The 12,630-nt window shown below is 44.7% G+C and overlaps 1 non-coding gene across 1 annotated transcript; it reads right to left on the reverse strand.

Moving 5' to 3' along the window:
* Positions 1-3,793: 3,793 nt before the first annotated feature.
* On the reverse strand, positions 3,794-3,900 carry LOC122150268. Its single transcript, XR_006163571.1, has one exon. It is a non-coding gene; the product is annotated as a U6 spliceosomal RNA (small nuclear RNA).
* Between the last annotated feature and the right edge of the window lie 8,730 nt (positions 3,901-12,630).

Genomic DNA, 12,630 nt, shown 5'->3' on the forward strand with positions numbered 1-12,630 from the left:
TTTTTGCAGTTTTCCCTTTCCTCCCACCCCTGGTAACCAACAAAAAAAAGTTTCCTTCTGTATATAAACCTTTCCTTTACCTTTTACAATAATGTACTAACACAATATTTGTCCTTCTGTGATTGACTTATTTCACTCAGCATAATGTCCTTCAAGTCCATCCATGGTTTGTGGTGTGTTGCAGATTCTACACTATTCTTTAGCATTGCATAGTATTCCATTGTATGTATGTACCATAGTTTGGTTATCCATTCTTCTGTTGATCGGCACCTAGGTTGTTTCCATATTTTTGCTATTGTAAATAATGCTGTGCTGAACATGGGTGTGCATATATCTGTTCATGTCCTGGCTCTCACTTCTTTAGGATATATACCTAGTAATGGGATTGCTGAATCAAATGGTATTTCTAATTCCAACTTTTTAACAAATCGCCATAGTACTTTCCACAAAGAATCCCACTCTCTGCACATACTTTCCAGCATTTTTTATTTTCTGTCTGTTGAACTTTGCTACTAGTGCTGGGGCAAGATGGTATCTCATTGTTGTTTTGATTTGCATCTCTCTAATGGCTAATGATCATGAACATTTCTTCATGTGTTTGTTGGTTGCCTGAATATTCTCTTTGGTGAAATGTCTATTCATGTCTTCTGTCCATTATTTAAGTGGATTGTTTGTCTTTTTGTTGTTGAGGTGTTGGGGGTTTTCTATAAATTTTAGAGATAAGTTCCTTGTCAGATATGTCATTGCCAAATATTTTTTCCCAATCTGTAGGTTCTCTTTTTACTCTTTTGAAGAAGTCTTTAGAAGCACATAAAAATCTAATTTTTAGAAAGTGCCATTCATCTAGTTTATCTTTTGCTGTTTGTGCATTTTGGGTTATGTTTGACAGTCTATTTATGCCATAAGTTGGGGCCCCTAAATTTGCCCCTAATTTTTCCTTGAGGAAATTTATAGTTTTAGTTTTCACATTTAAGTCTTTGATCCATCTGGAGTTCATTTTTGTGTATGATGTGAGGTACAGATCTTGTTTCATTTTTGTGCAAACAGATATCCAGTTTTGTCAGCACCACTTGTAAAAGGAACCATCTCTTCCCCACGTAATGGATTTCAGCCCTTTGTAAAAAATCCACTGACCATAGGTCAATGGATCTATTTCTGGATTCTCAATTCTGTTCCACTGGTCTGTGTGTCTGTCTTTGTACCAATACCAGGCAGTTTTGACTACTGTGGTTGTATAGTAGGTTTTGAGAGCCAGGAGTGTAAGACCTCCTACTTTGATCTTCTTCAATAGTGCTTTGCTACTCCGAGGTCACTTTTCTTTACATATAAAATTAGTGATTGGTTTTTCCATGTCCTTAAGGAATGTTGATTCCTTAATCCAGGGGTCTGGATTGGGATTGCATTGAATGTATAGATTGCTTTGGATAGTACTGACATTTTCACAATGTTCAATCTTCCTATCCATGAGCGTGGTATGTTCTTCCATTTATGTAGATCTTGTATGGTTTCTTGAAATAGCATTTTGTAGTTTTCTTTTGTGTCCCTAAAAAAATAAATAATAATAATAAAAAAACCCAAACTGACTGCCATTGACTTGTTTCTGACTCATAGTGACCTCCTTTGGGTTTCTGAAGCAGTAATTCTTTATGGAAGTAGATCACCCAGTCTTCCTTCTGTGGAGCAGCTGGTGGGTTTGAACTACTGACCTTCCAGTTAGCAGTCAAGTGCCTTATCCACTACACCATCAGAGCTCCTTTTGTCCCTACTGAGATTCATTTCCAAGTATTTTAATTTTTCATCGCTATTGTAAATGGTATTGATTTTCTTAATTCTTTTTCAGCATCTCTTTGCTGGTGTAGAGGAATCCAGCTGATTTTTGTATGTTGATCTTGTATCCTGCCATGATGTTAACTTTCTCAATTAGTTCCAGTAGATTTTTGACTGAGTCTCTTGGTTTTCTAGGTACAGGATCATATCATTAGCAAATCGGGATAGTTTGACTTCTTCCTTATTACTTTAGATGCCTTTGATTTCCCTTTCTTTCCTTATTGCTCTGGCTAGGACTTCCAATACGATGTTGAATAGAAGTGATGATAGAGGGTGTCGTTGTCTGGTTGCTGTCCGCAAGGGGAATGATTCAGTCTCGCTCCATTGAGAATAATGTTGGCTGTTGGTTTTTCATATATGCCCTTTATTATATTGAGGAATTTCCCTTCTGTTCCTATTTTGCTGAGAGTTTTTTTTTTTTTTTTTTAAACTCAAGAATGAGTGTTGGATTTTATCAAATGTGTTTTCTACATTGATATGATCATGTGTTTTTTTCCTTTGTTTTATTTATGTGATGGATGACATTGATTGTTTTTCTAATGTTGAACTACACTTGCATACCTGGTATGAACCCTACTTGGTCATAGTGTATTATTTTTTTTGATACATTGTTGGAGTCTATTGGCTAGCATTTTGTTGAAGATTTTTGCATGTATGTTCATGAAGGATATTGGTCTGTAGTTTTCCTTTTTAGTGATGTGTTTGCCTGGTTTTGGTATCAAGGTTACATTTGATAAAATGAATTTGGGAGGTACCATCCTTATCCATGTTCTGGAACAGTTTGAATAGGATTGGTGTCAGTTCTTCTCTGAACGTTTGGTAGAATTCTCCAGTGAAACCGTCTGAGCCAGGGCTTTTTTTTGTTGATAATTTTTTTTTATGACCTGTTCAATTTCTTCTTTTGTTATGGACCTGTTCAAAATTTCCACCTCCACTGTGTTAGTTTGTTGTTGTTGTTATGTGCCATTGAGTCAGACCTGACTCATAGCGACCCCTCCTTGGGTTTCTGAGGCAGTATCACTACAGAAGTAGGATTGCCCTATCTTCCTTCCAAGGAATGGCTGGTGGGTTTGAACCGCCAGCCTTCTGGTTAGCAGTCATGTGCCTTAGGCACTATACTACCAGAGCTCCCTGTGTTAGTTTAGATAAGTAGTATGTTTCTCTAAAAACCTGTCCATTTCTTCTAGATTTTCCTATTTGTTGGAGTATGGTTCTTCATAGTATCCTGATATTATCCTTTTAATTTCTGTTGGTTCTGTGGTGACGTTTTTGGGCCATTTCTTGCCATCTCATCTCAGTTGCCCTGGCATCAGTGTCCAGAGCTGAGAGAGGAGGCATGACTGACTAGACAAATCTCCTAGGCTGCAAAGCAGAGCCTTATGACAGTTCCAGCAGCAGTTCTCTAGGATAGAGGGATGTGTGTGTGTGTGTGTGTGTGTGTGTGTGAGAGAGAGAGAGAGAGAGAGAGAGAGAGCCAGAGTTATAGGGAGAGAGAATGAATGAATGAATGAACCAATGAGTGAGTGAATTGAATGGATGCAGTGTACCACCAGGGCCTATTTTCTGAGTTCTCTCTACCCTTGATGGCTCCTTTGCTGATTGGGAGGCTGAGAGAAGCCAGGGACCCCATGCAGGAAGGGTGAGGAACGTGATGGTGATTCAGTGATGGAGAAGGTGGTGGGTGATAGTATGGGAAAGAGGATCCCAAGGACTGACTTTGTCTGGCTCCATATCCTGTGGCCACCTCACACTGTCTTTTTTTTTTTTTTTTGTGGCAGTAAAGATAGTATTTTAATCCACCTTTCCACCTTCCCTCCTTCCACAGCCCCTAGTACACTTTTCCCCTCTCATTCCCACAGCAATGTTACAATCAGGAAAAAAAAAAAAAAAAAAAGTTTCAGGGAGTGGGATTTGAGGGAGGGGGTATGAGTAAAACCAATAAATCACAATAAGAATTTTTCAAAATGGAAACATGGGATACTTCACGAATTTGCATGTCATCCTTACTCAGAGGCTGTGCTAATCTTCTCTATATCATTCCTATTTTAGTATTTATGCTGCCAAATTGATTATTCTGCGTTTCTCAGAACCTACTAGCCCTGGGCCTTGCTGTGGACCTATGCGTCCCTGTGCCTGCAGTGCTCTTTCCTACATGGTGACTCGCTCTTCCTTCAGGCCCACCTGTAGTGTAGCCTTTTCTGTGAAGCCTCTGACTCCTAGAAAGTTGGTGGCACCCTTCTGTGTGCTTCAAAGTTCTTGGTTCACCCTCTGTGGGAGTGCTTATCTGGCTGACCTGAGTTATCATTTTGCTTGCTTTCTCCCCCACCAGACTGTCAGGGCAGGGTTCTTATCTTATCTTTGCTGCCTCACTCATTGCCTGGCACGTGGCTTCTACTCTGTCAATGATTATTGAGTGATGAGACCCATGGCATCTTCTTCAGATAGCTGAAGGGCTCTCAGCTGGAAGAGGAAGTACCTGATTGTATGACCTCAGGGGCCCGGACCAGGCTGCTACATGGAAGTTTTAGGAAGACAGTTATGAAGAGAAAGGAAGAATTTTCTGCCCCTGCCCCCTGAATATGCCTACTCCTTCCACCTTTGCAGCTGCTGTTCCCTATCTCTGTTCATGCAGCAAACCTTGCGGGGCATGACTTCTCCTCCTAGAGGTGGACTGGGTGATATTGATCTAGGATATGTGAAGTGATGTTCACAGAAGGAAGGCCAACCATGCACTAGGTCATCTTGGGAGGTGGTGAGCTCCCCATCTCTGAAGGTCTGTGAGCAGAGATAGCATGATCCCTTCCTTTCTAGAAGAGAGGTGGAAGCATTAGACCTTGCAGCCCTTTGTCAGAGATTTTACTAGGCCCTGCAGATTGGAGTCTGAAGCAGATGTGACATGAAGTAGCCATCAAGGGGCTTAGCGACAGTGGTAGGGCCTCAAGTATTTTCCCCAATCACAAGGATATAATGTCCCAGCCCTGATGAGTGTCCATGTCCTGGCCTAGGAGGCCTTACCTTATTGAAAGTTGGGGCTAAGCAGCTTTGCCAAACTTCCCAGAACACTGGCAATGGAACAGGAAAGATGCCTGACCCATGCTGCTGTAAAAGCATTTGTTCCATGTCTTCTGCAGCAGGTTGAACAACCTAGGTGGGGCAGTGCCATACCCAGCCTTATGCCTTTGGAATCTCTAATCTCATGTGCTCTGGTTGGGTTTCTTGAGGAAAGCAGCCACCTCCTTCTCTGAGAGCTCTTGGTCCCCCTAACAGATTGATGACCGTACACCAGTCCTACACCTGGTCCTGGGCTTGAGTCATTCCCAGGGCAGGAGGAGGAAGAGGACAAAACATCCCATGATGGCATGTAGTTGGCAATTATGGGATCCTTTTGGATAAGTGCTTTCAGGGGCCATATGCCCCAGAACCTGAGAAAAGCCTGCTATTCTTGGTCCTTGGAACTTAGTTCGCCCTGCCTGTGGCTTCCCCTCTCATCATGTTGTCCTCTGACTGGTTCACTCTGTGTTTGACTGTTTAATAGATGCATCATGACCCACTATGCCCAACTCAGCCATTGTCAGTGTTTTTAGGCCTTGGCCCCAGGATCTCCATCTCTGATTTTGATTTTTAACCCTGTTCTATGACCCCATCTCCCTCTATCCTGGCTGCCCCTGCCCCCTGAATATGCCTACTTCTTCCACCTTTGTAGCTGCTGTTTCCTCTCCCTGTTCATGCAGCAAACCTTGCTGGGCATGACTTCTCCTCCTAGAGGGGGACTGGGTGATATTGATCTAGGATATGTGCAGTGATGTTCACAGAAAGAAGGCACACAGTACAATTCCCTTTTGATGGCAAGGAAGTGTTGCCTTGTCCCCATGCCAGTGTAGGGCCAAGCATACAGAAGGAGACCAGTCAGCACACCTTGGTCTAGGGGGCTTGTCTGGCCCTTCAGGAGGTGAGATTAATTAACATGTTGCACATTGTGTGTGACCCCTCAGTGACCTGGACCTACCTCGGTTGCATCAGCTCTGGATGGGTTAGTGGGTCTGGCCAGTTGCCCTACTTCTGGGGTGTGGTGAGCTGAAGGTCCATCTGAGCTGGTTCTTGAGGTGGGTGACATAGTCTTGGCAGAGCAGGAAATAGAGAAACATTGCAGGGTGGGGGGGGGGCCTTATCTCAGGAAGGTGGGCCATGGCTGGGCTGGAAGCAACCTGCCTTATTGAAAGGAGGGGGTGCCAGAAGAGGCAAGAAATTGAGTCCTTGGCACTGCAGCCAGCATGTGACATTGGATGAACCTCTAGTCTTATTTGGGCTTTACTGTTAATCTAGACAAAATGGGGCTTCCCTTCCTCAGCCCCTCCATGTAGAGTGGGCTTGTTTTGGGGATCGGGCCAAGCTGGATGCTTTGCAGCATCTCGCGAGTCCTGCTTTACTACTTCACCTACTTGGAGCACCTATTGTGCGCTGGATGTTGAATAGAACAGATGTAGCCCTGACCCTTATGGGTCATTTCAATTTCATTGTCTTCGTAGCACCCTGCACAATCTGAAATGTAAGTCCATTCATTTGTTGCTTGTTCCCTATTTGTTTTCTCATGCTGGTGTGGAAGCTCCGTAAAAGCATGGATCTTGTCAATCTACTTCACTTTATCTCCTGTGCCCAGAACAGGCCTGGCAAGTGTAGAGGCTCAATAGGTGTTTGTTCAGTAATTGAATGAATGGATAAAATGCAAATTGGATGTTGATAACAGCCTCGTGAATTAGGTACTGTTATTATCCCATGTTCCATATGAGAAAATAAGGCTGAATGAGATGACATGATGGGCACATGATACTTAGCTGGTAGGTGTCAGGGCTGACTTGAGCCCTCATGCATAGGTCAGATGGACATAGATGTCACTTAGTTGCAGTGTGTGTGAGTTGGCCTGGGCACGTGTAAGGGCTATGTGAGAGCAGCAGTCATTTTATTGCACATGGCATGTCGAAATGGAAAGGCTTTGGAGGAATTTTGCTTTATAGGCATATAAAGGCCTTTATTACCCATAATGTGGATGTGGGTCCAAAGAAAGTTCTGTTCTATTTTCTACCAAGAGGTTTGCTGAAGGTTCCTGTAGAGGCTGGGGATCTTGGCCCTGCTCTGAGAAGGGTGAACCCCACGGAGAAGGAAGAGTGAGCTGTGGGCAGAGCCCAGGGCCAGGGGCAGCTTGGGATGGGACAGGATGGAGTGGCAGCCTCCCTGGAGTGAAATGCAGGTTTAAGCTGCCTTAGTGGGAAAGGTGACATTATGTAGCTCATTAAACTGTACAGAAGCAGTGAGGAGAGCTGCTTCCAATTATCAGGGTGAAGTTAATGGAATAAAACCTCTGGTCAGGCTACGCAATGGTGAAGCAGGGAGAGCTTTCCTGCATGGTCAGGATTGGCCAGGAAGTGTTTGGAGTAGTGGCACTACAAGCAGGGGAGGGAGCATTAACTGTCTGCAAATGCATGGGCTGGAGGTTGAGGTGGGGGTCCTTGCTAATTCTCATGGCATTTTCCCCTTGGCCCAGGGGAGGAAAGGAAATGAACTGAGCAGGAAGGTGGACAGGGCTTGGTTTACAGATACTTGAGGAGGAGGGTCCCTCTCATGCCTGGACTAGCTTCTAGGGCTGAAGGAGACTTTGGATTTGGCTTCCTGAGGAGGTGGATATGGAGCTTTGGAATGTCATCAAGCTTCAGACCTGGGACAAAGCTGAGATGGAATTTGAGGGGGCTCCTTTTTGAGTATATACCTGGATACCTTGTCTTCAGGTGGCTTGATGAAGGTCAGGCACCATGACTGTGAAGGGGCAACCCAGGCTGGACTTGACTCCTGTTTTTGCTATTGGACTTGAAGATGGGGGTGGGGGGGCACAGTTTCCTTGGACAGACTGGTCTTAGTGTTGATTACACCAACCATCCACTGCTATTACTTCTGATAAAATGAGTGATGAAGTCTTTGAGCTGAGAGGTACAGTGCTGAGTCCTGACTGTCTGGGTGGATTGGGTGCCCACTGCTTGAATGCAGGAGGAGGCCTGGCTCATCTCTGCCCTCTTCACAGCCCAGCCATGTTCTGTAGGTCTTTCCCTGTTGGAACTCATTCAATCAAGCACTGCTTGCCACCACCAAGCCAATGTGCACTCAAGGAAGTGGATCATTTGGCCAGGAGGATAATCTACACTCAGGTGAGCTCACCTGGCCACCCCTCAGTTTACTATGGTAAATGCGCAATTAAAAAAAAAAATCCCAATAAGTTTCCATGGAGTCGAATCTGATTCATGGTGACCCTATGTGTGCAGAACTGCTCCCTAGGGTTTTCATGGTTATGACCTTTCAGAAGAAAATCACGAGGCCTTTCTTCCAAGGTGACTCTGGGTGAATTCAAACTGCCAACCTTTTGGTTAGCAACTGAGTACCTAAACTTCCGTGCCACCCAAGGACCTCTAAATGCTTAATACATGTTCTTTATTAGCAACAACTGGAGATTGGCACTATCATTTCCATTTTATAGATGAAGAAATGGAGACTCAGAGTTGAGATGACTAGCCCGAGAACACACAGTTGGTAGATCCGGGACAGTGTGGCTCACTTCGGAGTTTTGTATTCTGCTGTCTTCTTGGATAGGTGAAGCAGTTTTTCTTCTAGAAAACCCCAAGTCTCTCCCTGTAGCATTTCTGAGCTTTCCATAAGAGCCATTGGAGGTGAGGTAAGTCAGACACTCTTGGCCTCACATTGACAGGAAAGAAACAGAAAGGTTGTGTGGCTAGTAGGGCTCACGCTGCGTACTGACTGGCACTTACCTGTGGAACATGGTACCAGGCAGTGAGTGTGTTTTGGTGGAAGAAGTTGAAATTCTTGAATGCCAGAGGCTTATTGCAGAGGCTGTTTCCCAGAGTTCCACTGGTTTTGGGGAGCTGATTGTCCAGTACTTGGGACCCAAGGAGGCATTAGTGGTTCCCAGAGCTCATGGCTCCCTGGGCAGGGCCTCTGTTTCCTGGGATCTGCCCTCATATGGACCACCCAAGGTGTCCAATGGGTAGGGTCTCATGGGTTAGTGCACGCAGGCCTGGACAGAGTGGGCAGTGGGGTGCTCAGGGTTCTGTTGGCTAAACTGGAGTGTTTCCTAGGATTGTTGTGTTATATTTATTCCCACTAATCTGTTTCTCTTGCCTGTTTATACAGTGCAAAGATCAAATAAAATATATTTGAGGCCAGAGCAAATTAAACACATTTTGGAAAGAAGTAAAAAAGGGAAGATATCTTGGAATACCTAGCTAATCTGAGTTGCTCCCTCTGCTCAGGCCCTGCCTTTGAAATCTCCATTACTCCTCCCTTCCCCCCATAAAAGCAAGAGTAAGACTTCTTGATATTAAGCAAATGCTGGTGTGGTACCTTTGGTGTGGGGTTTGCACATGAGCCACTTGAGAGCAGGAAGCTCTGCCTAGTTGCTGGATGCTGGCATTTCAGCTCTTCCATCTAAGGATCCCTGTGGAAAAGTGGGTGGATTCACCACATACGTGGCAGGACCCCGGATGCCGAGGCAGGGGAATGCTGCAATCTAAACATTTACATTCTGAAAAATGGGAAATCATCCGCTAACATATAAATTAGCTCTGGCCTGACGGGTTTATTACATCCTGGAATGCTTTCATGAAGCTTTCAGAGGGTTCCATGTTGCAGGCTCAGGTCTCCAGCTGGAACTGCCTGTGGCTTGCTCCTAGGGACAGCCTATGTACGGGAAGACACAGGCTGGGCTGGCTCTTCTAGTATGCATCAGTCTGTAACTGATTCATGTGTGAAATGGGAAACAAGGAAACATCATGCTGGGTCCTTCAACAAGGAGGCACCCTGAACAATGAGCTTCTTGAAGCTGAAGGGGAGAGGTTGGTCAGTGATAAGAGGTGGGAGGAGCCAGATGTGGAGGCCCAATCAAAGTCTACGGAGGGAGGGCTGTTCCATTCCCCTGGGAAATGGCATAGGAGACATACATTCTCTAATTTCACAATATGTATGATATGACACTTGTTGAGCAGGAAGAGAGCAAAGGGGTGCAGCAAGAAATGTCCAGGAGGAAAGAAACGTATGTCCTATGGGAGAGTTTTCAGACAGGGCAGGGCCTGGGTGTGAACTCAGCTAGGATGGTGTCTAGCTTAGCTCTAGACTCACCTGGAGTGAACTGAGCGACTGTGTGTGTGAGATTCCAGGGGTGGATCAGTGTTCCAGGGAGAAGTGGACTGAGTCCCATGCTCAGGGAGTTTGAAAGATCTTAGAGAGTAGGTGGGGAAAACCCATAAACATATACATATATAATTATAGTAAGTTATGAACTTATTTTTTTTTCCTTTCTTGTATATTATAAACACTTATATGTCTGTCTAATCAGTGTCTAGGAAAGATGCTGAATAAATGACTTTGAAGGAATTTGATGCTGCATTTTCATGAATAAGCCTGCTGTATACAAGGGGGCTTATTTTGGGGAATTTTATCTGGACGGATGGTTCTCAAACTTTATCATGTATCAGAATCACTTGGAAGGCTTGTTAAAACAGATTGCTAGGCCCCACCCACCCTAGGGGTTTCTGATTCATTATTATGTCTGGGGTGGGACTTGGGAGTTTGCATTTCTTGTAAGTTTCTAGGTGATGGCTGTGGCTGCTGGTCTGGGGACTGTGTACTTTGAGACTACTGGGCTGGGGAGATAAGTACATGGGCTTTACTAGAGGACAGTGGGCTCCTTTACAGAACTTCTCTTGGTCTGAGAACTCATTCATGCTTTTCATAGAATGAAAGAAGACTCAAGGGCATCCATGGATTCATTTCCTGTTTTTTTTTTTTTTTTTAAAGAAAGAAGCCAGACCTCCTTTAATATGAGTAGAGCCAGCTTGCTGCCCTGCAGAGCAGTGACTGGCTTTGTGGGTTTCCGGTTCATTCATCCAGCAGGCATCACCAGTGTCTGCTGTGCTGAGCCCTGGGCATGATGTGTCATCAGGAAAGACTCAGGTGGGCAAAATATATCCTGGCCATTGAATTTAACAAATGTTCGGGAAACACTTCCTTGTGCCTGGCTGGGCTGCCCTGTGTGGGAGCTTGGTAAATAAGAGATAATGTAGCACTTGCCATGGGGATGCTCGTAATCCTTTATACCTTCCCCATGTCCCTAAACTCTGGTCTACTTCTATCCCCGTTAGTAGCTTGGGAGCTTCTGGGAAGGGTTTCCCTTAAAGCCACTTATGGGTCACTTTGACACCTAGATATCTTTTTGTTCTCTTGGACTTCCCAACCTGAAAGTCTTGGTGGCTGGACCTCAGCTCTGTTCCCATGTAGTCAAATCTCATTGTATTCTGACAACTTCTCTTGACAATGCACCATATGGAATATTGTCAGTTTTGCCTCTATTCTTTACCATTCTCATTTAAAAGTAAACTCAAAGCTGGACTTTGGAAACCCATGGGTCGTTCTTCCCCTTGCAAAGAGGCCAACTCCAGAGTGTGGGCCAGGACAAGGAAGGGGCCTACTTGGGGTGTAGCTGAAGGGATGCCAGAAGGTGAGTCAGGCCACCTGGATTCCTGTTTTGTGATTTTAGGCAAATTCTTTCTTCTCTCAGTTCTCAGTTTCCTCCTCTGTAAAGTGAGGTGTGGTAATGCATGCCCTGCCCTCTTTCCTCTCAGGGTTGTGAGGCTCCAGTGGACAATGTTGATGACCTTTCCCTAGACATATGTGAATATTGGGATATTGGTATGTTGGGTAGATCTGTAAAACTATCCTGAGGAGAGCAGGTGACCCCTTAAGGTTTCAGGTGGAGGTGCGGAAGCCTCACAGGGAAAGGGCAAGTATTGGTGAGAAATACAACATGTGTTTGAGAGACAGACTGAGCACCTAAGTTCAAATCCCCGCTCTGCCACTCACTAACACTAGGGAGTAGGCCATGTCCCTTAATCTCACTGAGTATTAGTATCATCTGGAAAAAGGAAATAAATAATAGTACTTGTCTCACAGGGTAGTACAATACTCATAAGGCACTTGATATGAGCCAGACCTTGTAATTAGAGTTCAGTAAATGGGCAATCTACTTCCGTAGTGAAACTGCCTCGGAAACCCAAGGAGGGGTCGCTGTGAGTTAGGTCCAACTCCATGGAACATAACAACAACAATAAATGGTGATGAGTGGTGCAAATGGTCCTCGGGTGGTGCAAATGTGTAAGGTGCTCAGCACTAACTGAAAGGTTTAGAGTTTGAGTCCACCCAGAGGTGCCTCAAGAACAAAGGCCTGGTGATCTACTTGTGAAATATCAGCCATTGAAAACCCTACTCTGTTCTACTCTGACACATGAGGTTGCTATGAGTTGTAGGTGACTCAATGACATCTGGTTAAATAGTGGTAAACACAGTGGTGATGTTGACAGAGCTTGTTGGGGTATCTTCAGGCATCAACTACAGGAGAGTAGAGCAATACATTTGGATATGCACTGCTGTTGAGTCGGATCCAATTCACAGCGACCCCTCCTTGGGTTTCCAGGTGGTATCACTACAGAAGTAGATTGCCCAATCTTCCTTCCTAGGAGTGGCTGGTGGGTTACCACTAGCCTTCTGGTTAGCAGTCAATTACCTTAGGTGCTGTGCCACCAGACGTCCTATACATTTGGATGGAGGGACCTTAATTTCCTGTATTCCCAAATCATGCCTATTTCCAACTCGTGACTGGCAGGCCCCATGGTTATGGGATAGAGGCAAGTAAAAATTTAAACATTACTTATTAGGCTGGTCCTGTGAGGAGAGTAATTTGACTCTTTGGGT

The sequence above is a fragment of the Orycteropus afer genome, unplaced genomic scaffold (assembly GCF_000298275.1).
Source record: "Orycteropus afer afer isolate SDZICR_OR568_19922 unplaced genomic scaffold, OryAfe1.0 scaffold00112, whole genome shotgun sequence".
NCBI lineage: Eukaryota > Metazoa > Chordata > Mammalia > Tubulidentata > Orycteropodidae > Orycteropus > Orycteropus afer.